The sequence below is a fragment of the Desmodus rotundus genome, chromosome 12, assembly GCF_022682495.2.
Source record: "Desmodus rotundus isolate HL8 chromosome 12, HLdesRot8A.1, whole genome shotgun sequence".
NCBI lineage: Eukaryota > Metazoa > Chordata > Mammalia > Chiroptera > Phyllostomidae > Desmodus > Desmodus rotundus.
In genome coordinates, this window is record NC_071398.1 from 30852818 (window position 1) to 30878148 (window position 25331).

General features: G+C 44.4%; 1 long non-coding RNA gene across 1 annotated transcript in view; it reads left to right on the top strand.

The window, feature by feature from the left end:
* LOC139440412 (uncharacterized) overlaps positions 1 to 20073 on the top strand; it is a 134254-nt gene extending 114181 nt beyond the window's left edge. The window contains exon 3 of the long non-coding RNA XR_011650650.1: positions 19807 to 20073. This is a non-coding gene — a long non-coding RNA (uncharacterized lncRNA). The remainder of the gene's footprint in view (positions 1 to 19806) is intronic.
* Positions 20074 to 25331: the final 5258 nt, after the last annotated feature.

A 25331-nucleotide genomic window follows, 5' to 3' on the forward strand; every position in this document is an offset into this window, starting at 1 on the left:
ACGGGCTTTCTTTCATGAGACGTTCTAGCTAAAAAGCACGCAACCTTCCCAGCACCCTGATTTTACCGCAGACATTACTGGAAGCTCCTTGCCACAAGAATCTGAGGGAGCTGATAATTTTAAGAAAATAAATGGTGAATGAGGAAAATAATATCCAAATACATAACCTCAAACCACATAGAGAGGTTTTCCGATAGAAAGTCAGCATCTTATGACCCCTGATTATTTTCCTGTTTGCTTAAAGGGATTCTGGTGGCCTGGGGGGACAGGAGGGAGAGCTGAAGGGTTTCCTGAAAGGATTCTGGTGGCCCCAAGGACAGGAGGGAGAGCTGAGAAGTTTCCTGAAGGGTGCAGGAACACAGGACAGCCGGGCTGGAAATGTGATTCCTGGCAGAGTTCCCCATTTCAGCTGTATTTGGAGAAGGCCATGTTTTTTAGGATTCTAATCCTGTATTCCAACACCCTTTAACACCTACCATCAACCTTACAATCTTTTCCTTCACATCAATTTAATGGGCTGAGCTCCAACGTGGCAACCCTGAAGGGGGAATATAAGATCTTGGAGTTATGCTGGAATGCTCCATAAGACTTTGCACAGAAAAACCCACCCAAGCTGGCCCCACAAATAACCCAGGCAGGCCCGAAAGCATTGAGACGGCCATCTCCCCATCTCAGTGCCCGCTGTCACTGTAACGAAGTGTCAGAGAGGCACTGTCCTGTCAGATGTTTTTAGGAGGAGGAAACTGGGTTTTCTGAACCTCGTGAGGGGAGAGATGAGTGACGTGTGTCAGGACACGTGCAGGCCAGGAAACTGATGGATTTAACAAGGACCTGGACAGAAGTCCTACAGGCCAAGGAAAGTCGAAGGGAGGCCAAGCCTCGGGAATGTTCCAAGGAGGGACAGGGGCTGGGGGCACTGGAGGGTCTAAGACAAAAGGAGGGTCCAGTCACATGATAAGGGCACCAGGGTGACCTAGGGACAGGTTTGTGTGGGTCAAGGCAGGGGGCACTGCCTCCTTGCCAGGGTTCCAGGCACGTGAAAGGGCCTGGGCAGTGGCCTTCGGAAAAGCTCAGCAGAGCCCAGCACCACATGGTCCAGTGGAGACCGTGTTTGCTCTTGCCCACAGCGGTGCAGGGTGTGAAGGGTCTATGACTTGCTCTGGTCTGTGCTGCATTTTCCATCCCCAAACTCAGCCCACTCTGACCAGAAGGCTTCCTGCTGCCGGCCTGGCCCTGGGTTCAGGGAGGGAAGGGCCACTGAACCTTGCTGTCCTGAGCCTGTCCGAGCAGATGTGCGACCCAGATGAAACATGGTGGGGGCAGGTCAGGGCACCTCTCCCAGAACTTTTCATTGAGTTCTTTTCACCCCAAATATTTTAGGTGTGATTCTTAACATTAAGGATAGTCTCTTCCACAGCTCAGCTTGGGAAGTTAATAGTTCTCCTATTAACTAGTCTACAGACCTCATTCAAATTCTGCCTTTTGTCCCAATAAGGTTCTTTGTAGCAATATATATATGGTCCAGGGTCCAAGCAGGAGCCAGTGTTGGACATATTTGTCGTCGGGGTGCAGATGGCTGTCTGGTGGGACATACCTCAAGCCTCCGGGACCTGAGAATCCGTCGTGCGTCTCTGTCAGGAGCAGAACAGAGGTGAGGCTGTGTTGCCCCGTATATCCTGCCCAGAGGCATGAGTTGTCAGCAGGCCCCTCACTGTGGTGATAAATGACTACTGGTTAGGGGGCCCTCTAGGTTTCTCCACTGGTAAGTGGTTGATCAGTGGTGTGAGGATCTGGGAAAGCTGTTACAAAGCACCACAGATGGGGCGGCTTAAAATGACAGGAATCTGTCCTTTCACAGTCTGGAGGCCGGAAGTCTGAAATCAGGGTGTCGGTAGGACTACGATCCCTCTGGAGGCTCGAGGGGAGGGTCCTTCCTGCCTCTTTCAGCTTCTGATGGCTCCAGGGGTCCCTTACCTTGTGACTGAATTACTCCAATCTCTGTTCTGTCTTCGCATGTCCCCGCCCTCTTTGGTCCAAGAGCTCCCTTTGCCTCCCTTACAAGGTACAAGTGATTGCAATTAGGGCGCACCTGGATGACACAGGAAAATCTCATCTCAAAATCATTAACTTAATCGCAGCTGCAAAGACTGTTTTTCACTGTAAGGCCACTTCACAGGCTCTGGGCACTTGGGTGTGCACGTGTTGGGGGGGCCATTATTTAGCCCACCACAGCAATTAAAAACTATTTTCTGATATGCTTCAAGAATATACAAATGTCCTGTGGTATTTCACTAAATTTCATGGTTATACTAAATTATATTTTTTTGCTTCTATCATTTTTTCTATGTGTATTAGTGAACATCCTACTATAAGAAAGAGATCTCTTTCCTCTGCCATTTATTTATGTTTTTATTTATATATCAGTATGGGCTCATAGAATTTATTTTATTTTATGGGTTTTAATCCATTACTATCATTATATATTTGATGCCCAGATTTGTCTGGTGGAACCCCCTTCAAACTGATTCCTGTGCCCTTTGACATGCCCCCGTCATTCTTCGAGCACTTCCTTACAGCTCATCTTGTGCTTTCTCTGCTCAACCCTACAATCTGGCATTTTTTCCAAGGTCTCCTTCTTTTGCTGGAGAGTGGCCTCTAGAAACCAAGATCTGGTAGCTAGGTGTGCATGTTGCCACTGATAGGCCACAGCTTCTGGGACTTCTCAGTGGCTTGAACAAGGAGATATGAGGGAAGGAGGAGGGGAGCAGGGGAAAAAACATCACATATTTATACCCATAATCTCTCTAGAGGATGTGTACATACACATTATACGTGTGACTGTGAGCTCATGCTGCTACCGCCAATTCCAGTCCCGGACCTCCAGGCTCAAGACCGCCCGCTCCTGTCCTGAGCTGCGACTCTTCTTCCACAGGGAGAAACCTGGCTTTTGTCATCCTTGGTGTACTTATTTGTTCAGTCCTAGAACAAACAGAAAATAGTTTCAGAATTGCTACCCCACACCACTGAAAAAAGGAAATCTATTAACCGAAGTTCGATATTTCTTACATTTCTTTTTGTCTTTAGTTAAAATGCTGTTCAAACATGGCTTGGGTTTTCGCTCTCCCTAAATTTTATTAATTTGAAATATAGTGAGGTTCTTCTATCTATAATCTGTTGAGAGTCACCTCACCCTTTTTTTGGGGTGTGTGATATGTCAACATGGGTTCCACAAAACCACACACCAGTATATTCAGAAAAGTGTCACACCCTACTCCATCTCTGCCACCACACTGTCACTTACTTCCTGCAGATAAACAGTCTCATTTGTTTCTGGATTATTCTTCCCATGTTTTTCTTTGCAAAAATAAGCATATTTTTTCTTACTCCACTTCCTTTTACCCAGAAGGTAGTATACCTTTTTGCTCTCTCTTTTCACTTAACAACAAATCCTGGAAATTATTCCATATGAGTTCTGAGAGGACTGCCTCCTTTTTCAGAGTCACATAGTACTCCACCACATGCACACACCCTAGTGCATTCTACCACTCCCCTGTCTGTGGGCATGTAGGTTGTTTGCAGTGTTTTGCATCCTTGTGCACATGTACTTTCATTCTGTTAGAGGTGTCTCGAGAGTAAACATTAGCAGTGAGATTGCTAAAGCAGAGGCGAACCCACACGTAGTTTATTAGATCATGTGGAATTTCCCTCCATGCACGTCATACCAATTTGGTGCTTACCAAAAGCATCTGAAGTGCCTGTTTCCCCAAAGCATTACCAACAGAATGTAACGGCAACAGTACCTTGAAAGGGTTGTGCTCTGAGGGGCGAGACATGATGTCACAGGGCACTTTCATTTGCTTTTCTGTTGTGAGTGAAGTTGAGCAACTTTCCACAAGTAAAAGGCCATTTCTGTATATTTTTGGTGCATTATCTCTTCATGTTTTTGCTCACTTTTCTTTTAGGTCTTTGGTCACCCCCACCCTCAAGTGTTAATAGTTCTCTCTGTGTAAGGTATTATCCTTCTATTTTTGATATGTATATTTTGCCAATTTTTATTTGTCCTTTAAATTTTCTTATTTTGTATTTCTTAACCCTGGAGAATTTGCTTTTAAAATTATTTTTTTTCATGTGCTCTTAGCTGGTAGATTTTCTAAATTAAATCTTTAATTTTTTCTTTAGAGCTGCTTAAGGTTCGCAGCAAAATTGAGGGAAAGGTACTGAGATTTCCCATGTACTCCCTGACTTCACACACGTTCGGCCTCCCTTGTCCAGAGTGGTACATCTGTTACAAATGATGGGCCCACACTGACACATCATCGTCACCCAGTCTGTAGTTTATACCAGGTAACTCTGGGAGTCATTCTATGGGTTTGGAAAAATGTGTAATGACATGTATCCACCATGACAGTATCACACAGAGCATTTTCCCTGTGCTAAAAACCCCCTGCGCTCCACCTGTTCGTCCCCTCCCTCCCTGAACCCCCGGCAGCCACTGATCCTTATGGGGTCTCCATAGTGTGGCCTGCTCCAGAGCGTCATATGGAATCATACAGCGCACAGCCTCTTCAGACTGGCTTCTTTCACTTAGTAACATGCATTTAAGCTTCCTCCACATCGTCTTTGCATAGCTTGATCACTCGTTTCTTTTTAACGCTGAGTAACATCCCGCGGTCCAGATGTACCACAGTTTATTTATTCATTCACCTAGTGAAGGACATTTTGGTTGCTTCCAAGTTTTAGCAATTATGAATAAACTTGCTATAAACATCTATATGCAGGCTTTTGTATGAACACAGCTTCTCAAACCTTTGGGTAAATACCAAGGAGCACAATTACAAAATAATATCGTAAAAGTATGTTTGGCTTTGTAAGAAACTGTCAGACTGCCTTCCAAAGTGGCTGCCCCGTTCTGCACTCCCACCAGTGGTGAGTGGCAGCTCCTGGTGCTCCAGGTCCTTGTCAGCATTTGGTGTTGTCAGTGTTCTAGAGTTTTGACCATTCTGATAGGTATGTAGTTCTATCTTATTGTTTGAACTTGTATTTCCCTGATGACATATGATATGGAGCATCTTTTAATGTGCTTATTTGCCATCCGTGTATCTTCTTTGGTAAGGTATTTGTTCAGATCTTTGGCCTATTTTTAAATCAGGTTTTCTGTTTTCTTATTAGTTTTAAAGATTCTTTGTATATTTTGAATAACAATCCTTTATCAGATGCATCTTTGGCAACTATTTCCCCCAGTCTGAGCTTGTCTTCTCATTCTTTTGACAGGTTTTTTTTTAATTTTAATGAAGTCCAGCTTATCAATTATTTCTTTTATGGATCATGGCTTTGGTGTTGAATCTAAAAAGTCATCACTAAACCCAAGGTCATCTAGGTTTACTCCTATGTCGTCTTCCAGGAATTTTATAGTTTTGTATTTTACAGTTAGCTCTGTGATCCTTTGTGAGGTAATGTGTGTGCAGGGTGTAAGATCTGGGTCTGGATTCAGTTTGGTTATGCATGTGGGCGTCAGGCGTTCCAGTGTCATGTGTTGAAAAAACTATCTTTGCTCCACTGTATTGCCTTTGCTCCTTTGCAGAAGATCAGTTGCCTCCCTTTATGGGGGTGTGTTTCTGGGCTCTCTATTTTGTTCCATTGTTACATTTGTCTGTTCTTTTGCCAATAGCACACTGTCTTGATTACTGTGACGCTATAATGAGTTGTGAAGTTGAGCAGTGTCAGCCCGCGGCTTTGTTCTCCCCTTTCGGTGTGGAGCTGGCTAACCCAAGTCTTTCGCCTCTCCATATCAACTTTAGAATTTGTTAATATCCACAAAATAACTTGCTGGAATTATAATTGGGATTGCATTGAATTTATAAATCAAGTTGAAAAGAACTAACATCTTGACAATATTAAGTCTTCCTATTCATGAACTTGTAATATCTCTCCATTTACAGGATTTAGTTCTTTGATTTTGTTCCTCAGTTTTGTAGTTTTTCTCATATAGATTTTATACCTATTTGGTTAGATTTATACTCAAGTATTTCATGTTGGGGGTGCTAATGTAAATGGCATTGTGTTTTTAGCTTCCAATTCCACTTGTTCGTTGCTGGTATATAAGAAAGTGATTAATTCTTGCATATTAACCTTGCATTCTGCAAGCTTGTTTTAATCACTTATTAGTTCCAGACTTTTTTTTGTCGATTCTATCAGATTTTCTACATAGACAATCATGTTATCCACCAACAAACAGAGTTTTATTTATTCCTTCTCAATCTGCATACCTTCATTTCCTTTTTTGTCTGATTGAATTAGAACTTCCAATATGATGCAGGAAGGGAGTGGGGAGAGAGGAGGACACCCTTGACTTGCTCCTGATCTTGCTGGGAAAGCTTTGAGCTTCTTATTATTAAGTATGATTGTAGCTATAAGTTTTTGTGAATAGATCAAGTCAAAAACTTCCCCTTTATTCTTAGTTTACTGAGTTGTTTTTTTTTTTTAAATCATGAATGGGTGTTGGATTTTGTCAAATATATTTTCTGCATCTATTGATATGATTGTGTACTTTTCCTTTTTTTCTATTGATGTGATGGATTACTTTAATCAGTTTCTAATGCTGACCCAGCTTTGTGTATCTGGGATAAATCCCACTTGATCATGGTGTGTAATTCTATCATACTTCGTTGGATTCAATTTGCTAGTGTCCTATTGAGGATTTTTGCATCTATGTTCATGAAAGACATTAGTAATGTCTTGGTCCGGTTGCGGCATTAGAGTGAGGCTGGCCTCAGAGAGTAAAGTGTTCCCTTTGCGTCTGTCCTCAGAAAGAGGTGGGAGAGAATGGAAACAATTTCATCCTTAAATGCTTGGTAGAATTTAAGGATGAAATTCTACCAGTGAACCCATCTGGGCTGGGTGTGTTCTGCTTCTGAAGGTTATTAATTATTGATTCAATTTCTTTAGTAGATACAGACATACTCAGGTCATCTCTTTCTTCTTGTGAGAGTTTTGGCTATGGTGTCTTTCAAGGAATTGGTCCATTTTACCTAGGTTATAGTTGTTCATTGTATCCCTTTCTTATACATTTAATATCCATAGGATCTGTAGGGATTCAGTCTGAATATTAGTTATTTTTTGTTTTCTCTTTTTTCTTAGTTACCCCAAGGCTTATTGATTTTATTCATCTTTTCAAAGAGTCAGCTTTTGATGTGTTGGTTTTCTCTATTGATTTTCTTATTTCAGTTCCATTGATTTTTCCTGTAATTTTTATTACTTTTTGTCTTCTGCTTACTTTGGATTTAATTTGCTCTCATTTTTTCTAGTGCTCTAAGATGGAAGTGTAGATTGTTGATTGTAGATTTTTCTCCTTCTGTAATATATGTGCTACAAGCTTTCCTCTAAGTCCTGCTTTTGCAGCATCCCACAAATTTTGATAAGTTGTGTTTTCATTTTCATTTAGTTCAATATATTTTTAAATTCTCTTGAGATTTCTTCTTTGACCCATACATTGTTTAATCTCCACATATTTGGAGATTTTCAAGTTATCTATCTGTTATTGATTTCTACTTCAATTTCATTGTGGTCCGTACTTTTAAAATTTTTAATATTTAAATTGTGACTAATACATCGTACAATTTTGGATTCTGTAATGTTCCTCTGATGTGTGTTGATTTTTTTGTGTCTGTCTTTTTTATTGGACAATTCACTTAGCTGAACAAGCGCATACACAGTTCAGGTGTCAGACGGGGATTTGGGCTGAATTTATACGCAGAATTTCAGTCTCTGCCTCTCTGCATATATCTCTTCCCGGGCCTCCCCCACCCCCCACCCATCCCGCCTTACTTTCCAGCTCTATGATTGCTACAAATGCTGTCCTTTGTTTTCTAAACCCAGTGAGATCATGTGTCTTCTATTAGAATGTTAGCCATCTGTGCAGTGCCAACGGGTCTCTCCAAAGCCAAACGCCATAGAAATGGGAACTTACGCAGTGTCATTCCCTTCATCTCTGTGTAGACACTCTTCCAGATTCTCCTCCTTTCAAATCCTCCCAGTTCCTTTAGGTGTCTAGTGTTTACAGTTGTTATTTGTGGGGGGGTTAATCTTATGGGGGTAATTTGCCATTAGTGTAAATGAAATTTTAGTTGCTTTGCTTTGTGTGTTAGTTGGTGTTATCCTAATTTATTTATTTAGCCTAAAGAATCTGAGGATTCTCCTTTATTTTTAATGTCTAATAGTTTCACTGGGATATGTCTCAGAGTTTATTATTCCAGGTGAATTTCCCCAGGTACATGGTGGGCCCAGGTATGTAGATTCAGATCTTCTATTTCTGGAATGCTTTATTGCATTTAGTTATTTTTTCAGTGATTCCAATCATACATAGTTGGCTCTCATTACCTGTCTTCTATGTTAACTTCTTTTTCTTTAACACTTTTTGCTTTTTTATTTCATCTCATTTTCATTTCTATGGTTGATTTTCTGACCTTCTTCATTAGTATCATTCCAATTTTATTCAAATCTGTTCTTGTTGGAGTACTTTTAATTCAGTCTTCATTTTTTATGTGACTTTGTCCTTTTCTTTTATTTCTTTCTTGAATTTCCTCCTGTGGGTTTGTGGGGGGGTGGTGCATCCATTTCTGTTGTTAGTTTTGAATTTACATCTCAGGGTGAATTTCACATACTCCAATGCTTGTTTGAGAACACCTTGCAGTTTGGAGTGTTATCTTACTTCCCTTCTGTTTCATTGTGATTGGAGACAGCAGTGATTTTTAATCATCTAAAATGTTGTGACCCTAATAATCTGTTTGATTTTTACAATAGCTTTTTTCTTTTGCTAACACTGTCTCAAAATCTCAGCTTTTTAAAAATTATATTTTATTGATTATGCTATTGCAGTTTTCCCAATTTTTCCTCCTTTGTCACCCTCCACACAGCTTCCCCCAAATCCTTAGGAATCCCCCCACCTCCTTAGGAATCCCCCCACCATTGTTCATGTCCACGGGTCATGAGTATAAGTTCTTTGGCTTCTCCATTTCCTATACTGTACTTTACATCCCCATGGCTATTCGGTAACTACCTATTTGTATTTCTTAATCCCCTCACCTCTTCACCCATTTCCCCATACACCCTACCCATTCTGCACCCATCAAAACGCTCTCCATATCCATGGTTCTGTTTAGTTCTTCTTGTTTGGTTAGTTTGTTTTTTAGATTCAATTGTTGGTAGATATGTTTTTATTGCCATTTTATTGTTCATAGTTTTTATCTTATTTTTCTTAAATAAGTCCCTTTAACATTTATTATAATAATGATTTGGTAATGATGTTTTTCTTCAGTTTTTTCTTGTCTGGGAAGCTCTTTATCTGCCCTTTGATTCTAAATGACATCTTTGCTGAGTAGAGCAATCTTGGCTGTAAGTCCCTGCTTTTCATGACTTTGAATACTTCTTGTTAATCTCTTCTAACCTGTAATGTTTCTTTTTAGAAATCAGCTCACAATCCTATGGGAACCCCTATAGGTAACGAACTGCTTTTCTCTTGCTGCTTTTAAGGTTCTCTCTTTATCTTTAAACTTTGGTATTTTAATTATAATGTGTCTTGGAATGGGCCTCTTTGCATCCATCTTATTTGGGACCCTCTGTGCTTCCTGGACTTGCATGTCTAGTTCCTTCATCAAATTAGGGAAGCTTTCTTTCATTATTTTTTCAAGTAGATTTCCAATTTCTTACTCTTTCTCTTCTTCTGGTACCACTATGATGTGAATGTTGGATCACTTGAAGAATAGTGCTTACACTTTTCTTGGTTTTTTTTTCATTATTCTTTTTTGTTGTTGTTGTTCTGATTGGTTGTTTTTTGCTTCCTTATGTTCCAAATTGCTGATTTGATTCTTGTCTTCATCCACTCTACTGTTGTTTCCCTGTAAATTGTTCTTTATTTCAGTTAGTGTATCCTTCATTTCTGACTGGGTTTTTTTTGCTGTTGAGGTCCTCACTAAGTTCCTTGAGAATCCTTATAACCAGTGTTTTTAACTCTGCATCTGATAGATTCTTTATCTCCATTCAGTTCAGTTCTTTTTCTGGAGTTTTGATCTGTTCTTTCATTTGGGCCATGTTTGTTTGTCGCCCCATTTTTGGCAGCCTCCCTGTGTTTGTTTCTATATATTAGGTAGAGCTGCTATGATTCCCTGTCTTGGTAGCGTGACCTAATGTAGTAGGTATCCTATAGGGTTAAATGGCACAGCATCCCCTATCACCCACGCTGGGTACTTGAGGTGGGCTGTACCCTTCAGGTGGGCTGAATACACCCTCCTGTTGTAGTTGAGACTTGATTTCTATTGGCAGGTCAATGAGAGGGATTTACCCAAGACACTTAGCTGCAAGGACTGGCTGTGACCACTAGCCACCAACTTCCACCTTCTGTGGAGGATCAGCTGTGCTGGTTCTCCTGGAGGACCAGGTGGTAGTGCTCCAACGTGGTCTGTAGCTGTCCACTGGGTGCATAGGCTCCAGGGTTTCCTGGGTGTTGTGCCAAGATCAGCCCCCACCTCTGTTCTGCCTGGGGCCACCCTCCATGAGCTAAAAAGCAATCTGAGATGCTGCTACTTGTGCTGAGCTTGGAGATTCCCAGGTGAAGCCAAGCTATGAATCTAGTCTGGCTGCTGCTAGTGCCTCTCCTGGGGCCATTTAGCAAGAGGTATAGGGGGCTTGGGGCTTGCTGAGGCCAGCTGTTTCTTGTTTGAGAGGATTTAGGTAGTTGTGAAGCATGAGCCAAGACCAGCCATTCACATGGAAAAGTCATAGTTAACATTTTGGTTGTGCTGGTAAGTTGGGTTGGACGAAGTCTCAGGGTGTCTCCAGGCCTGAGCAAACAGTGTTATCAAGGTTGATGGAGTCTCAGATATGGCACCCACCTGCTGGCTCTGTGGCTCTGTGGTAGGGGAGGGTTCAGAAAGGAGACAATGGCCTCTGCCCACCTATCTGTCTAGGAGAAAGCTGTCCCCCAGCCCTCGCCAGGCACTTCAGTTCCTCCCAGTATGCCACTGGTGCCTTTCAAGCTGCGATCCCAGTGCTGGAGCTCAGAGGGAGTGAGTCTGAATAAGTCCATGTGTAGGTTCTTTAAGAGGGAATGGTTGGGACTCCAGAAGTTTCTACCACAGACTCAATCCCTGATGGTTTTTGCAGCCAGGAGTTATGGAGACTTATCTTCCTGGTGCTGGAACCCTGGGCTGGGAGGCCTGGTGTAGGGCTGGGACTCCTCACTCCTGAGATAGCCCTGCCAAAATTGTATCCACCACACGTGGGTGTGAGATTAGCCTGTTCCATGTCTCCGCCCCTCCTGCCAGTCTCGATGAATGTGGTTTCTTTAATTCCATAGATATGGACTTCCACTGTACCCGATTTCTGATAGTTCTGGGTGATAGTTGTTGTATATTTTAGTTGTAATTTTGATGTGGTTTTGCAAGGAGGTGAACCATGTTTACCTATGCTGTCATCTTGACCAGAAGATACTCCCAGGTTCCAAAATCTCAGTTCTTGTATCTCACAGAGAGTGTGTGTGTACATGCATATACATCACACACAGTCACATACACACACACTCACTTGCACACACACACACACACAGAAGCTGTATTACTTTATAATGGCTCTGCAAGTAGATGAGCCAGGGTGAGAATGGAAAATCTAGAACTTGGAGTTTTAGACTGTCTTTTTTTTTTGATGACCTTCTTCAAAGGAGTCAAAGGCCTTTTACATATCTGCATTTTATGGATAGGGTTGGCAAGCTGGGGTGGTTTACAAGGTTCTGAGTCCAGGATAGCAAAGAGCCTTGGGGATGAGTATGGAGAAGGGGGTGTGTTCCTCTACATTTTTGTGTCTTCTGTGATCCTAAATTTCTTTCCTGACTGTGTTCCATTACTGTGCTCTTTCCACAGGGCACAGCCCCCTTTCTCCTCAGAAGTGCCTTTTTGAGACTGCACCTCAAATCTCATGTGTACTTCTGAGATCCTTCCCTGTATAAGTGTTCTGACTTATCGGGACTCTTTTTCTGGTATTTTCACATTATGATGGATTTCTTCTTCTGGGAGTGCTCTTAGCCCAGTCTCCACTTCTGTTTTCCATGCAGCCTTTCCAGACTCTTTCTGTTCCCACCCAGCTTTCTGCAGTGGGAATTCAAGAAATAGCTCTGTTTAAAATTCATGTTTATTTTTCTACCTACAGGTAATTTTTACATTTTTGGTATTCTTTGTCATGTTGATATGCTGAAGGCATGGAATTTGTGTGGTTTTGCTCTTGCTGCTCTGCATGATTTTTAGAGGATGTTTGGAAAGCTTCAGATCTAGGTGGGCACTATTATCTCGGCTGCCAGGGAAGTCGTAACTCCTACCTCCACATTTTTTCAATAGGGAACTGTTCATACCTTGAAATGAATAAGCTTGGGGAAGTACTGAGCTTACTTTTGAATGAAAAGAGCAATAAATGTGGGCACAGGTATTAAATACAAGGGAACGTGTGTCCACTCAAAACTAGCCTACTCCATAAAGAGGCTGTGTTCCTTCAGAAAGGATTCATTGATCCCTCTTGACAAGAGCATGCCTAGGTTTTCTCCAGGAGTGCCCATCTGCATTTGGCTCACAGCAAGCGTTTCAGAGAGGGAGGATGCTCCCCGGGAAGGCTAGGTTAGGTCTTTGCTCAGCGTTTGCAGAAGTTAGGGTATCCAAGGGAAGGAGCCAGGATCACTTTTGGTATCCTGAAAGAGGTGTGTTGATGTCATCCACTATGTAGGTTTCTCTACTTCTTTTTTTCTTTTATAGATTTTATTTATTTTTAGGGGGGGAGGGAGAAAGGGAGGGAGAAAGAGAGGGAGAGAAACATCCATGTGCAAGAGAAACATCACCTGGTTGCCTCTTGCACGCCCCTAACCAGGGGCCTGGCCTGCAGCCCTGACCGGAAAGTGACCTTTCAGTTCACAGGCTGGCACTCAATCCACTGAGCCACATCAGCAAGGGCTCTCTACTTCTTTTTCAGGTTCTGTAGACTATTTACTGAATAAGAACAAACTTAAGATTCTAATATTTTTCTGGCGCATTAACCATTTCACCATGAGGAAATGTTCCCATGGCCCAGGCAACGCTTCCTTCTTTAGAGCTTCGTATGGAACACTAGGGTGGCTACGCCGCTGTCTTCTGGTTATGTTTGGATTATGATTTTCATTCCATGATTTTATTTTTCAAACTTTCTGCCTTCTAATTAAGGTATGTCTATTATAATCAGAAGTAGATTTTAGTGTTTATGTTTTTTACCTAGTCTCTAATAACCGTCGTCATTAAGTTGCAGTAGACTATTTGCATTTAAGGAATTACTGAACTATTTGGACTTATATCCACCATAATATTTTCCTATATGACTCATCTCTTTTATATTTTCTGTTTTTCATGTCTTGCCTTTTTTGGGACCATTAAATTTTTTTTATTATTTCATTATATTCCTCTATTAACTTTTATAAGTCTTTTAGTGGTTACCCCAGGGATTAAAACAGGCACATTTATTTATTACAATCTAATACAAATTATCGCCTTGGTCTCTCCCTGATGATATAAACTTAGAATAACTTAACTTTTTTTAAGTCCAACTGCTTTTTGTGGTTTTGTGGCAACATATTTTAATTCTACATGTATGAATACTTTGAACCCCACAATTTATTGTATCATTGCTTTGTGCAGCCAATAGTCAAGAAGCATTCGTTGTATTTATTCATATATTTACTCTTTCTGTTGCTTTCTATTGCTTCCCTCAATTTCATGTTCTTCTCTGGGGTCATCTTCCTTTTGTGTGAAGGACTGTCTTTGTTTTGTTTTCTTTTTTTGTAGCAGTTTTTCTGGCAACATAGTCTCAGCTTTTACCAGCCTGAACATGTCTTTATCTGACTTTCATTTTTGAAGAGTAATTTATATAGACACAGAATTCTAGGTTGGTGCATACTGTCTTTCAGCATTTTATTTTTTCTATGTATTTTAAATATATATTTTATTGATTATGCTATTACAATTGTCCCAATTTTCCTCCTCTGCCCCCCTCCACCCAGTACCCCCATTCCCTCCAGCACTCCCCCCAAACTTAGTTCATGTCCATGGGTTGTGCACTCAAGTTCTTTGGCTTCCCCATTTCCTATACTTGTTCTTAACCTCCCCTGTCTATTTTGTACCTACCAATTATGCTTCTTAATCCCTGTACCTTTTCCCTCATTCTCCCCCTTCCCTCTCCCAAATGATAACCCTCCAAATGATCTCCATATCTATGATTCTGTTCCTGTTCTGCCTGTTTGCTTAGGTTGTTTTTTTTAGATTCAGTTGTTGATAGTTGTGAATTTGTTGCCATTTTAATGTTCATAGTTTTTATCTTCTTTTTTTTCTTAAAGAGGTCCCTTTAACATTTCATGTAATAATGGCTTGGTGATGATGAACTCCTTTAGCTATAACTTGTCTGGGAAAGCACTTGTATAAAAGTCCTTCCATTCTAAATGATAGCTTTGTTGGATAGAGTAATCTAGGTTGTAGGTCCTTGCTTTTCATGACTTTAAATACTTCTTGCCAGTCAAAGTTTCTTTTGAGAAATCAGCTGACAGTCTTATGAGAACTCCTTTGTAGGAAACTCTCTGCTTTTCCCTTGCTGGTTTTAAGATTCTCTCTTTATCTTTAACCTTTGGCATTTTTATTATGATGTGTCTTGGTGTGGTCCTCTTTGGATCCAACTTTTTTGGGACTCTGTGCTTCCTGGATTTGTCTGTCTATTTCCTTCACCAAATTAGGGAAGTTTTCTTTCATTATTTTTTTGAATAAGTTTTCAGTTTCTTGCTCTTCATCTTCTCCTTGTGGCACCCCTATGATTCAGAAGTTGGTACGTTTGGAGATGTCCCAGAGGCTCCTTATACTATCCTTATTTTTTTAATCTTTTTTCTTCTTGCCATTCTGCTTGAATGCTTCCTTCTTCCTTATGTTACAACTTGTTGATTTGAATAGCAGCTTCATCCCCTCCACTGTTGGTTCCCTGTAGATTTTTCTTTATTTCACATAGTGTAACCTTCACTTCTTCCTGGGTCTTTTTTATGTTGTTGTCATACTCAGTGAGTTCTTTAGGCATCCTGATCACCAGTGTTTTGAATTCTGCATCTGATAGGTTGGTTATCTCCATTTTGTTTAGTTCTTTTTCTGGTGTTTTGTTCTGTTCTTTCATTTGTGCCTTATTTCTTTGTCTCCTCAATTTGGTAGCCTCCCTGTGTTTGTTTCTGTGTATTAGGTAGAGCTGTTTTGACTCCCTGTCTTCGTAGTGTGGCCTATTGTAGAAAAAGCACCTGTAAATTGTGTGGAGGGGAGACTTAGGTAATTACCAGGGTGGGGCAACCCACTTCACTGCCTTGTGGCTCTGTGTGTGTGTTGGGGGGGGAGGGGTTAGGGAGGGTGCTCAGAATGGGGACAATGCTGCTACCTGGCTTTTGGAGGTTTGCCTGAAACTTGCCCTGTTTCCAGTCACTTCATTTACTCTCACTTCCCAGTCACTTCGCTTACTCCCTATACACAACCTGTAACCTTCCAGGTGTTGCCCTAGTGCTGAATTCCAGAGGGGCTTTGTCTGCTTATGTTTTAAGTCTGTGCAGGCCCTTTAAACAGAGTCTCCTGAAAATCAGGCAGTTTCTTCCACCGCCCTGATTCCCACTGGTTTTTACAGCCAGAAGTTATGGGGATTTTTCTTCCTGCCACTGGAATCCTGGGCTGTGCAGTCTGGCCTGGGGCTAGGATCTCTCACTCCCAAGGTATCCCTCTTGATTTTTATCCACCACACATGAATGTTAGACCACCAGTTCCACCGCCACCCCCTCTCTACAACACACCATGTCTCTGCACCTCTCTGTCCATCTCCATGTCTCTGCCCCTCCTACCCATCTGGATCAATGTGGCTTTTTTAAATCCTTGGTTGTCAGACTTCCGTGCAGCTCAATTTTCTGATGGTTCTTGGTGTTATTTATTTTGAGGTCTAGTTGTAATTCTTTCTGTGGTTGCACAAGGAGGCAAAGTATGTTTACTTATGCCTCCATCTTGACTGGAAGTCTATATTTCAGCATTTAAAAAAAATAATTTTCCATTTTAATCTTTTAAAAAAATGTTTTATTTCCTTTTAGAGAACTGGGAAGGGAAGGAGAAAGAGAGGAAGAGAATCATCAGCGTGTGGTTGACTCTTGCATGCCCCCAACCAGGCACCTGGCCTGCAACCCAGGCATGTTAACTTCACTGGGAATTGAACTGGTGACCCTTCAGTTCATAGGCTGCTGCTCAGTCTACTGAGCCACACCAGCCAGGGTTGTCTTTCAGCATTTTAATGACATTATTTTAATGCCTCTACACTTCCATCCTCTCTATTGAGAAGTTGGCTGTCAGTTTCACTGCTGTGCCTTTGAAGATAATGAGGTTTTTCTCAGGCTTCTTCTAAGATTTTTGTCTTTGGTTTTAAGAAGTCTAAATATAATGTGCCTATGTGTGACTTTCTTTGTATTTATCATGCTTTGGATTTTATGGGCATTGGGGGGTTGATTTCTTTTAGTGCCTTTCAAATATTCCTTCTTTGTTGTTCTTTTTCTCTTCTCCTAAGACTCTAATTACTTCATATTAACCTTTAACCATTACCCTTTTGTCTCCAATATTTTTATTAGTTTTTTTTCTCTTGTTTCAATGTGGTTATGTTATTAACCTGTCTTACATGTTGCTAACTCTGTCTTCTGTTTTGTCTAATATATGTTCTTCCTTTTCAGATATTATATTTTGCCTTCAGTTCTAGAATGTTCTCTGATGAATTTTTCCAACTTTTCCTCTATTTTCTTGAACTTACTCAACATGGTTAAGCTTAAAGTGTTTGCCTTCTAAATCTGATACCTGGTTTATTTCTGGGTCTCTGTCTAAGACCTGTATTTTTTCTTGGTTTTTGGTCAGGTGGTCTTGTCTTTTGTCATGACAAGTTATTTTTAATTAAATGCTAAACATTGCAAATAAAGAGCTTTGTAGAGGCTCTTGATGCTATTTTCCTCAAAGAGGTTCTATGTTCCCCACTGCATGGATGACTTTAATCCACGCAGGTATTCTGCCAAGTAAGCAGGCTGCAGCTCCGGCAAACTCAGTCTCCCACTCATTGCCCTCTGGTCCTTTGGGATTTTCAATGGATAGCCTGATGTGTTCTTTTTCACCCCTCCTGGTGGGTCATTAAGTCTAAACTTTGCTGTGATTCTACTTCTCCAGGGCCTCCAATATATCCCATTTTTCCATAACCCCAGAATTTACCATGAGACCCCAGGGGAACAATTGACCATATCCTTGATACCTCTCAGGTCTCCACCGAGTTTCACTAATTATCTATCCCCCGGCAGTGGCACCTGGGTACAAAACCACAGAAATTGTCAGCCTCCTGCCAGTGCCTACAGTTGGCAGATGCTCCAGAAAAAAAGGAGCAGCAAGAGTTAGCATACCTCCCTGGTCCTCCCCTCACTGAAGTCTTCCTCTTGCTCACATCACTCAGCAGCTCCTGATGTCTTTCAGCAGTTCTGTGTCCTCCAGAACTTTCTATTTGTTCTCAGCAAGAGTGACCACCGCATGCTGGCTCTCAATTCCACCTGGAGCTCACTATTAGGATCCCGAACCCAGCAGCTCTGTGGCTCCCTCTGCTAGCACATCCTTCAGCGAGATCTGGACAAGGCCTGCTATGTGGGCCAGAGGTCACTCCCACCATGTGCAGAACCTGGATCATTGCTTATTAATGGAAAAAGCAATGAGGTGTCAGCTCTGCTGAGGTGCTTTGGGATTCATAATGGGAAGCGAGTGTAGTTAATCCCACACTTCCTATTGTCAGAGAACAATGCCAGCCACTTTCTTGTCCCACTGAAGTGCCCTGGACAGGCCAGGGCTAGCTCTGCCACAGTTGTGATCTCTTCCTGGCCTTGGTTTTCTCCTTCCTGAATCCATAAAACCAGCTTCCCACAGTTGTGCGGGCTCAAGTGAGATGATGTAAGAGGAAATGCTTTGTCACTTGTAAAACAGTCTCTGTGGGCTGTTATCACATTCTGGCGCTGCCTGTCCTCTCCAGTCCAGCAAAGGTCTCACTAGTCATGTAGACATTTTCCTGAGGGGGTTGTAGGGCCAGAGTACAGGGTTTTGCAGAATCACCAAATGTAGTGGTTTCCAGAGGGAAGGGAATGCTTCTGCATGCTCCCTCCAGACTGCAGCACAGGAGGAACCTTGCCCAGACCTCTACTCCAGGCGAAAGCCATTGTCAGGCCTGCAGCATGTCCAACACGTGCCACCTGAGACCAGGCTGAACTCAGGGATTTATTTCCTGTGCCTGACCACAAACTTGGGATGGGGGTGCTTAAAATAATAGAAATTTCTTCTCTCACGTTCTGGAGGCCAGAGGTCAGAGACCAAGGTGTGGGCAGGACTGGCTCCTCCCGGGGTTTCCGAGGGAGGATCCATTCCTTGTCTCTCTCCCAGCTTCTGGTGGCTCCAGGTATTTGTTCACTTAGATGCACCATCCAACCTCTGCTTCCATTGTCCAGGGCCTCCTCTGTGTGTCCTTTCTCCTTTCTCTCCTCTTATAAGGACACTGAATTAGGGCCCACCCTAATCCAGGATGACCCCATCCCAATATCCTTTACTTAATCACACCTACAAAGACCCTTTCTCCAAATAAGGTCTCATTCACGGGCTCTGGGGCCTGGGCATACCTTTTGGGAGGGGGTCACCTTCAACACACTGCATCATGCTTTCAAACCCCTTTTACTGAGATCCACAGCAAGGAATGCATTTTTCATCTTGATCCTAACCCTATGTGCACTCTCACACCCACAGATGAAACACAGTACAGTGATGTTAATCCTTACTTTCTGTTTCACACAGCAATATTTTCTATTCTATTTCTCCTTCCTTCTCTCCCATATCAGTTGCAAATGCTCTAAATTGACTCCTGGCCTCCTGGTGGCCTGTATCAAAGGCTCCTTTTGCAAGGCCCCAGGCTGTCTGAATAGCACCTGACATTTCGGGTCCACACCTGAGGTAATCATGTTGATTGGTGAAGGAGGGTTGAACCCAGTTGCTTAGAGCCTCACATGCAGGTGAAAATCTTAAGTATAAAGACGTTCACAGCAGTGGTATTTATAATAGGGAAGGATGGAGACACCCTCAGTGTTTACTAACTAGGGGGGCCCTCACTGGATGTTATACAGCCCCAAAGGCCACAGTTAGAAATGGGTTAGAAACATGGAGAAAAACTTCTGACACAGTGGCAGGTAAAGGATTTAAAGATGATGTATACTTGGGTACAATGCTGCAGTTGTAGTGCCCACAGTGGTGCCTGGTGCAGGGGAGACATCGGTACATGTTTGCTGATTGAATAAGTGAACACTCTGAGAAAAGACTAGAAAATATTTGCTTCCACGTCCGCGTGTCCTCCATCCTCCACACTTTCCCACTCCGTGCTGGTTCCGTTCTTTCTCTGTCCCTCTCAGCTGTCTGTTCCCCCGTGGAATGCAGGCAGCATGAGTGCCCATCCTGTCTGTTTGCTCATGACACAACCTGGAGCCTCACACAACCCCACCCACAGGGCTCAGTGAGTGTTTGCTGAATGAATGAGTGACAGATGACAGATGACAGGTGGGTGATGGTTTGGGCATTTCCCTACTTCCCTGATCACTTGTGATGAAGATCATTTTCTTTCAGATGGCAAGAGTGATACTTATTTTTCTACATTTGAAACAAAATAAAATAAAGCTGAAGAAGCTGCTGCTTCCCCACACAGGTGTCAGAAGGGAGCTGAGTTCCTTCTGGAGAACAAGAGGCCCAACTGCCGGACCCTGAGGAAGGGGTTGGAGGGACAAAGCTCCCTCCACACGCAAGCCACATGGTGAAGCAATGGCCCTGAGATGCCACCCCGCACACCTGGGCTGGGCCATCCCTCCCTGACGACGCAAGCTGTCCATTCCTGACGCTGACAGCACGTGTCAGGGCCTAGTGTTAACAAGCCACGTGGACAGAATCAGGACACAGGGATCATGCGACTCCACAGAGGTAAGCCATTTCTTTCCATTTTGATGTTGCCACGGCACCAATACCACAAGTCTCAAGTATGCGATCCTCGCCCATTGAAGGAGCCCTCTTTTCTGGTTCATGTCAGCAACAAACACCTGAGGACCTGCCGCAAGGACACTAGCGTGTGTGCCTGCCCGGTCCACAGCTCAGATGAGGCACTTCTCACATGTCGTAGGGAGAACACAGTAGCTCTATTTTAGTAATGGAGAGGAGACAGGCTCAGAGAGGTTGGGGGACTAGGCAAAGTCACACAGCAAGAGGACTGGGCTGGGGCCCAGTGCAGGGCTCCACAGTTGGTCCCTCATGGCACGGCCTCAGCAGCACTATGCAGGGCTCTGCCCTCCAGGGCCACAACAGGGTAGCCTCATCATCACTCCCTTCCTCCCAGGCCCACCCCTGATCCTCCTGTTTTGTGCCTTCTCCTTACCTCCCATTCTCAACGAAACCCATTCTGGAAGGGGAGCCCCAAGGTGCTGGGTGCCCCAAAGCCGGGGGTGCAATAGGGATGATGAGGTCAGCTGTGGGTCATGGCAGGTGTCTCACCTGGCTGGGCCTTGGTTCTCAGAAGTGGAGGGGGAGCATCCTCTTGAGTGCCTCCCCAAGCCAGACTCAGAGGGAGGGTCAGCGCCCTCAGGGCATCCTCATTCATTCATTCACTCAGCAGTGACTTGGGGGCTGACCCTGGGGTCCCGTCAGGGTGCTGGGCTACTGCTCCCTGAGCTCAGAGACTTGGGAGGAAGCAGTGGTTACACACAAAACGGGGCGCATGCTTGCCATGTGTTAGGGAGGATGTGTGGCATTCTCCGCAGGAGCTGAGTGACAGGCTGGGGAGGGGAGTTCCAGGGCAAAGGTCTGAGTGCAGCCAGCCCACCCCAGGTGCGTCTCCTAGAACGACCTGCCCTGTCTGTCAGGGACTCACTGTCCACATCCACCGGCCCTTCCCAATGTGTATCTGGTTACAGCACCAGAGCTGGGTCTGTGGCCATGCCGTAGAGTGGGAAAAAGAGGGCATTTGAGAAAAAATGTGCAACATTATATGGAAAAATCATAATGATGGGATGTTGGGGAGAGGGCAGAGAAGGGCATCTGTGAGTGTGCGAGTGCATGAGTGTGAGTGTGAGTGTGTGTGGAGCGGGGTGAGAGTGGGGGTGAACGTGGTGTCCATGTGTGAGGCGGTGTGTAGGTGGCTCTGTGTGCATGTATGTGACCGTGCACGGGTGTGTGTGTGCCTGCACGTGTGCTTGTAGGTTCACGGCCTTTGGCTCCTTTTCTGAGACGCCTCCGGCACGTCTCCTCTTTGGCCCTGGTCCCTCTGGGAGCTGAGCAGGGAAGAGCATGCACCCACTGTGGGAGGAGAGGCCACAAGGATGCCCCTGCTGGCTGCCATTCCCCCACGCCCACTCCCCCTGCTCCTCCCCACCCATCTGCTGTCCTGGGGCCTCTGGGCTGGCGCAAGACCCCTGACTCTCAGCACTTTGCCCCGCTCCCTGGCCTCCCTCCCAGGTTCCCCACTGGCTTCCTCAGGCCCCTTTCTCAGACTTCTTCAGGTTTCTTTCAATGTTTTTAAAATCACCTTTGATGGCACCCTGGTGAGTCTTTGCTTCTGATTTCCTGGGCTGGCTGAATTCCCACTGAATGCCTGCACCCAAGGGCTAAGCTGAAGACACATTCTTTACCCTTATCCTAAAATCTCCTACAGTGTAGGGCACTTCAGGGAGGGTTTAGACAAAGGGGCCCTTTTTAATGGAAATGAGGGAATCAATGGGCACAGATTAGTCAGGGGGGCTGGGAGCAGGGACTTTCTCCTTTTGTAGGAGGTAAGTGCAAATGGGTGAAGAAGGAGCAGCTGTGTTTTCCCTGAAAAGTCTGTGGGGCTCTGCCTGCTTAGCCTGGTGACTGGACTCACCTGGAGCCCCCACGTACAGGAGGTTCTCTCTCCAGTGCCTAGTGATGGGGCAGCTGGAGCTGCGATGTGCTTGATGTGACAGTCCTTCTATGGCCTTGTGTCCACAGTCACCCATGATGCCATGACCAGAGATTTCTCCTCTGTGTGTGTGTGTGTGTGTATGTGTGGTGAGGGTTCTAAATTTATTCCACTTCCTCCAAGTCCTCACTCTTTTGGACAGTTATGTGGGTTGAACTATGTCCCCAAAGTACATGTGCAGGTCTAACACCCCTTGTACCTAAGAATATTACTTGGTTGGAAATAGGTCTTTGCAGGTGTGATAAAGTTGAAATGAGGTCATTAGGGTGGGATCCTGATAAGACAGGAAAAGACACACACACAGGGAGAGGCCGTGAAATGACAAGGCAGGGTTGGGGTGATTTATCTACCAGCCAAGTATCACCAAGGAGCACTGGGAGCCACAGAAGCTGGAGACATGAGGAACGGTTTTTCCCTATAGTCTCTGGAAGGAACCAGCTCTGCCAACACCTAGATCTCCGACGTCCAGTCTCCAGAGCTGTGGGAGAATAGATTCCTGTTGTTTAAGCCACCCCGTCTGTGGATATGGCAGCCCAGGACTGGCAAGTGACAGTCTTTCCAGGCCCCAGGCGCCTGGCTGCGCCCTGCATGGGGAACTCTCTTAAAGCATGCGAAACGGCCGCCCTCGCTTTCCCCTGTGTTTTCTTCTTGTTTACTTCTCTTTCCTTGCCCTTTGGTCACTTTACATTCTTATTTCCCATCCCTGCTCACTTCACCTTAGAGTTCACAAGTGTGGTTTCCAAAGCAAAGGACATTTGGAAAATAATTATACCACAGGGTTGCAAGTTGAAATTCCAGTCTTCCACAGAACTCTCAGGAAAGGAATTATCTCACCCCCAGAAATGCCCTCTCCTTCCTCCTCTCGGGAGCCCCCACACTTCACAATTACGCTCAGATGGTGGCGGCAAGATCTTGCCGTAGGTGTTCCTGAACCGCACTTGCTGACCTTAAGTATCCATAAAGACAGGAACCAGGCTCGTCCTGTTGGCCTGCAGGGCCTGGGACCATGCCTCATGTGAGGCTAGAGTTCCACGCATATCGGTAGAAGGAGTGGGAGAGTGAGGAAGGACCCTGTGGCCCCCAAGCTGTGCCTGACCTCTGGGCTCTCTCCATCCCTCGGATGTCTTCCATGCACTTCCTCGGCCCCTGTGGCCGACACAGGCCCTGGTAACCCACTCTAGTTCCCACCCAGACTCTAGATTGTCACCTTTAAGAGATCATCGCCCTGTAGTCATCAGATACCAGTAGAGACTGAGAGAGTGTCCGTGCCCTCTGGCTGCCCTAACAAAGGCCCACACGACTCTCTTGACATTCTGGAGGCTGGTTCCTCTCGGGGTGTCTGGGGAGGATCCTTCTTGCCTCTCCAGCACAGGTGGACCAGATGGTCCTAAGCTGGTGGCCAGCTCTGTAGCCTGGCACAGGGCATACATGTGAGCCTCCTGGGACCTCAGGCCACGTGTTTCTGGGTCTCATCTCCCTCACGATAATAGGACCACAGCACCTGCCTCGCAGGACCCCTGGGCAGGTGGGGCTCAGTGACCATTTCATTCTTACTCTGCCATGAGTTGGTTCAAGCAGAGAAGTGCTCTCTGGGAGAAGATATTTCTTTAAATCGTCACCCGAAGATATATTTATTGATTTTAAAGAGAGCGGAAGGGAGAGAAAGAGAGAAAAAAAGATTGATGTGAGAAGCATCGATCAATATTGGTTGCCTTCTGCATGCACCCGGACTGGGGATTGAGCCCTCAGCCATTTGGTGTACAGGATGATGCTCCAACCAACTGGTCTCCTGGCCGGAGCAAGAAGACATTTCTGTAGCAGTTTTTGGAAGCTGGCTCTTCCAAACCTGCAACTCCTGTTTTTGGTAATACATTCTCATTAAGAAATTTGGAAAACACAGAGAAGTCGATAAAAAGAACAAGAAGAGACCCCAAAACAACCATTATTCATGTTTTGGTGTATTTACTTTCAGACTTTTTTTTTTTTTACTGTAAATTGTTTTACTAGTTGGGATTGATCTGGAAAACAATTTTTACACAGCCCTTGGGAGGCTTGGCTGGGTCAGATATTATAAATGGGCTTTATTTTTAGTGTGAGACACAAAAGTTTGGCAGCTGGTGCTGATATGCTGGGGAGCTGGGGTTAGAGCCCATATCTGAGGACGGATCAGCATGTGGGCCGGTGAGGCTGAGCTGCCCCTCACCAGCCATCCTCATCCTCATCTTCATCCAGGTGAGAGCTGAACCACCTGTGGTGCCTGTTGGACAAACAGCGTTGAACCAGTCATTTCTCTGAGGATTTCAGTCTTTCCTGAGACTGCAGACGTAAACAGATTTGTTTTCCATCTCACTAAAATGAATCGACCACAAAAAGAAAACAAAAAGTCAAACCAGGATAAAGAGATAAAGTCAATGTAAATATTATCACCAATTTTGCAATATCTTTCCTCAAGAAGAAATACCTGAGAGACCTTGCTGAAGACCTTGACCAACAGTGTTTGCACTGAGTCCCCAGCTCACCCGAGACTGTTCTCCGGTCCGACATCAGGAATAAATCACTTCTAAAGTGAAGGGCCTGCTGGTGGGGGCTGCCCCACTTCCAAAGACATGGATGTGCTTGGCAGTGATTGGAGGGAAGGAAGCAGGAAGCTTGTTTTCCATCCTGCGCTGAGCCGTGAGGTGAGGTGAGGCCACATGTCCAGCAGGACTAGACGTGGAGGATGTCCCCATGGACACTGGCTCAACAGATGAGTCAGTGGCAGATGCCCCACTGGCGCATGCCTGTGGGCTTCTGGTGCAGCACCAGCCCCACTGCTGGTCCTGACTGAACTCAGTTGTTTTTGAACTAAAGTTTTTCCTGCGTGAGCTGTGGGCTGCAGTGAGGATGGGCCAGGAAGGGCATGGGGCTGGCAGCGGCTCTCCTGAGTGTGGTGCTCCTTGTGATGTAGAGTTGTGCCTGAGAGAGCATGAGTGTGTGTGTGAGTGAGCGTGTGTGACTGTGTGTTAGCATGTATGGGGTGTGAGTGTGTGTAAACATGTAGGAGAGTGAGCAGTATGTGGTATGGGTGTGTATAAGCATATTTGGAGCATGTGTGTGTGAGCATGTGTGGTATGGGTTAGTGTGTGTGAACACATGTAAGTGTGTGTGTGCACATGTGGTATTGTGTGTGGTGTGTGTGGCATGTGTTAGCACAAAAGCGTGAACATGTGTGGGTGGGTGTGGTGTTTGTACATGTGTGGTGTGTGTGAGCA